This window comes from Macrotis lagotis, chromosome 1 (assembly GCF_037893015.1).
Source record: "Macrotis lagotis isolate mMagLag1 chromosome 1, bilby.v1.9.chrom.fasta, whole genome shotgun sequence".
In the NCBI taxonomy this organism is placed as follows: domain Eukaryota; kingdom Metazoa; phylum Chordata; class Mammalia; order Peramelemorphia; family Peramelidae; genus Macrotis; species Macrotis lagotis.
Window position 1 is genome coordinate 758213242 of NC_133658.1, and position 4640 is coordinate 758217881.

General features: G+C 34.2%; 1 pseudogene; it reads right to left on the bottom strand.

Moving 5' to 3' along the window:
* Positions 1-3456: 3456 nt before the first annotated feature.
* LOC141487871 (large ribosomal subunit protein uL15-like) lies at positions 3457-3903 on the bottom strand (annotated as a pseudogene).
* Positions 3904-4640: the final 737 nt, after the last annotated feature.

Consider the following 4640-nt stretch of genomic DNA (forward strand, 5'->3'; position numbering starts at 1 on the left):
ATCTAGGGATACAAATACAAAAGCAAAGAGAGTCCTTGCTCTAAAGATTTATATGAACTATTTAAAGTGTTAAATATAAAATTATCAAAAAATTGCAAAGACATATGAAGGACCTTCCCCAAATTAGGGAAGAAGAAGAGTGCAAAGATGGGATGGAGAAGATTTTAGATCAACAGTTCCTTACTTTAACTGTGTCTTTGAATGCAATTGAGCCCCAGACCAAAACTTCCACCATATTAAAGGAGTTAATTCTTTAATATTCTCTCTCTTTTCCTTTCTTTGTCCCTAGAATCATTGCCTCACCACAGCTGTCATTCATTCATTGACTCATCAGAAAATGTTATCACTCTAATGAAGATTCAGTATTAGACATTGGCATTCTAAGAAAAGCTCAACCACATAAATACAAACAGCCTCTCATTAATGGCTCCAGACAGCTTTCTGGTGGGTTGGATGAACTTCTTTTCTTCTTTCCCCCATATGTCTTCACACAGTCACTTTGTAGAGTAAAAGTCCTTACTTTCTTGTTTTCCAAAATGTGGTGAGTAATTAAAGGCCTTGTTAGCATTAAGCTGGTATATGCCCATTAAACCTGAGAATTCCCAGGGCTGTAATATAGGTGACGTGGTTTTCACATTGCCCTTGGATTCTATGTGCAGAACAATGAGTCAGAGATTGTTTCTAACTTCCCCAGATACTTGAGTACAGATAATATTAGGAAGTGGAAATAGCATTTCTTGGGAATGGGGGGAGGGATGGTGATGGCTTACACTTGGGAGCAGAAAAATGGAATCAGGATTTAATTAATCTCTTGTGGCATGGAGTGTGGATTCTGAATCCTTTGTGAACTGAAACAATAATATAAACATTTATTAAGCATTTAATATTTGCAAGACTTTGTACTAGATGTTAAGGGAATGAAAACAACATTTAAAATTATATAAGTAAGTACAGAATAATTTGGAGAAGGACCCAAATCACCAAGGACGTGGGAGGTAGCATTTGAGTATTGGAAGAAGCTCAGGATTTCAGAAGGCCACAATGAGGGAGGGAAATCAAGGCATAGAGAACAACTTATATAAAAAATTGGCAATAAATTTTAGCATTTTTCTAATGAACCTGAAGTAAGGTTCCTGACTCCAATTTTAAGGCCCTTTCTATTTCATTTTGGTGTAGTCAAACCTGAGGCTTGAACAGAGGTCTACAGCATCTTCATTATCAGTGATGCAATATTTTACTCCCTTAGGATAATGATAATAATCCTGATTTTGAGACATTGGTGTCAGTTTGCTTGAAGATTCTCTAACATATTTTATATTTTATTTTAAAAATAATATATGTTATATAAATATATGTTATATATTTTATTATATAATCTTATTTTGAGAGAGGGCATAAATTACGTAATTTATAAAATTAGAACATAATTATGACACCACAGATTGACATCCATATTTTCTCATAAGGGTGCCAGATAAATTATTTTTTTATTGTTTGGTTTTTCTCCTTTTCCACCTGTTTCCATGATGATTTGTTTCTTTTCTATATAAACAAATTAGCTAAGCTTACAAAACATCACAGCACAATAGTTATATGTTTCATAAAAGGATTTACTGTGAGCAAGGAAGAGAGGGAAACCATATGTTGATAATCTGTGGACTATACCACATTTTTTACAGCTACTGTATCTGATAAAAGCCTAATTTCTAAATTGTATAGAGGACTTTATAAGAATGCAAGTCATTCTCCAATTGATCAAAGGATAGGAACAGGTAGTTTTCAGACGAAGAGATTAACAACTCCCTATAGTCATATGAAAAAAAAATTCTCCAAATTAGTGCTTCTTAGAGAAATGTAAGTTAAAATATATCTGAGGTACTAACTCATACCTATCAGATTGGCTCACATGACAGAAAAGGAAAAAGATAGATGTTGGAGAATATGTGGGAAAACTGGAACACTAATACATCGTTGGTGAATTTGTAAACTAATCCAACCAATCAATCTGGAGAACAATTTGGAACTATGCCCAAAAGGGCTATAAAACCGATCCAGCAATACTACCACTAGATCATATTACAGAGATCATAAAAAAAGGGAAAAGGACCCATATATACAAACAGATTAATTTGTTCTGGTTCCAAAGAACTGGGAATTGAGGGAATGTCTTAATTGGGGAATGACTGAATAATTTGGGGTATATAATGGTAGCAGTATCCCATTATGTTTTTATACCGCAAATTATTCAATCCATTAAGAAAGTCTGAAAATATGCACAATGTGCTACATTTGTGGAATTCTTACCTATACAAACAAGGGTGGTACAACAGTGTCTTCTCATATCACTTCTCTCATAATTTTTATAATTTTGTAACATAATTATAATAGAAATAACTAACATTTATATAGCATTTATTATGTGAATTTGTAATTTTATCTCATTTTACTCTCACAACAACTCTGGGAGGAACTACTGTTATTATGCCTGTTTTACAGATAAGGAAAATGATTTAAACAGAAAAAGTGACCTGCTCAGTCTTATTGAGTTAGCAAATGTTTGAGGTCTCCAGTTGTGCCATGAAACTATTGAAAACCTTTGACTTTTGATTTTTTAAAATGATTATTCTTTCCATTTTTGTTATTGTGATCATTATGAATATTGCTTTCTTGACTCCAGTTACTTCAATCTGCATCTGTATTCTTCAGAAAATTTGTTGCAGCATATTTATATATCCTTTTACATTCATACACTATCATTTGTTTAACCATTCTCAAATGGATGGACTTCTATTATATTTCCAAATCTTTGCAATCACAAAAAGTAGTTACAAGTATTTTATTGTGAAATGGGAACTTTCTTCTTATCTATTACCTCCTTGGTAGTATCAAGTAATGAAGTCTCTTGGTCAAAAGCTGTGGATACTTTAGTCTCTTTCTTTGCATAATTTCAAATTGTTTTGTAAAACAATTCTACCAAAATATGCTAATGTGTCTATCTTCCCTACAATATTGACTTCTGTTATCTTTTCTCATCTTTTGCATTTTTCAAAGTGTAAAGTGTTACTTAATGGTTGCTTTGATGTTCATTTGTCTTATTGTTAGTGATTAGAGAAATGTAAATTAAAATATATCTAATATCTTATGATTTTTTTCCATATCTTTGGACCAGTTTTCTGGATTCTTCTTTTTTCACACACATGTGTGTACACACACACACACACGTATACGTGTAGGTACATATACTTGTATATACATATATATATACATATATATATATATCCCTTGTTATTCTATTTAACTATTTCCCTATTATCCGAGGTACATTAATTTTGTTTGTGCAGAATCTTTTCTGTTTTATGTAATTAAAATTACTCATTTGACTTCTGTAATAGACTTTCCTCCCTTGTTAGATTTTTTTAAATAAAGACATTTGTTTTATTTGACAACATTGGATTTTTATGCCACTAGGACACAGACTCCACCAACCCCCTTAATTTTTTCCTCTGTTATGCTGAAGAACTTGGCCTTCATGATGACTGGCTGCTTGGGGAGTTTCCCTTTGTACCCTGACTATGCAACATCAATGCTAGGGGCAAGCTCCTCCTTGGTTTTTGACCGAGTTAATTTTGGTCTGCTCACTGACCAGTGTCCAGAGCTTATCAAGGTTGACCATTGGGTAGTAGCTTTAGTTCTTCTTCAAGTGGTAGTGCCAAATACCAACTTTCCTGAAGAAACTTGGATGATATTGTTGAAGTTGATTCAGTGATGGTGTAGCCCACCCACATAGCTGAGTCCTCTGGGGTGCTTCTGGTGCTTGCTCAAGTGCTTCCACAGTGCTTGCTGATAATGGCCGTGGCTCACGTGCCCGCGGAGTTTCCATGTCTTCCTTACTTGGAAAGGCATAGCACCAGGCCAGTGGAAAAGAGCTCTTCCTTGTTATTTTAAGAATGCATCTCCTATCCATACCTGTGAGAGATTTATGATCTGCTCCTTTTCTATATTTTTCTATATTATTTTATGTTGATATCATGTATTTAATTGGAATATATCATGGGAGGTTATAAAGTGCTGGTCTAAAAATAATTTCTACCATGTTGAGGGGACAGCTCCTGGGAGTGATTTTCACATATCTTTGGTGACCTTTTCCATCAGAGATATATATGTATTCATGCTCATTAAATGGATTTGTTGGCTCTCCAGTGAACCCTGACCTGGGACAATCTCTGGAGGTAGTTGTAAAAGGCTTTTCTGATAAGGAAGTATGCAGATTTCTAAGTATATATTGTAAATTTACCCAGGAAATTGTGAAATTGGGTCTCCTTTAACTGGTCATTCCTGAGATAAGTTTTTGATATAAAATGTCTGAGTTTCCAAGAATAAACCAGTAGAGTTGTATCACAACCTTGCATGTACATCTCTATTCGAACTGACTCTCTCATTCAATGTTTGGACACACACCAGAATTATCACTGGCGAAACCTGACACCCAAAACAGGAGGGACCTGGAGAGGAATCAGTCTTGAAATGAAAGACATTGTCTGAATATTCTGCAGGTCAAAAAAAAAAGTGCGCTCTAAAGAGACAGCAGGTATTGAAGTAAATAATTTTTTTTTTTCATCAGGTCTAAAACAGAGAGCATT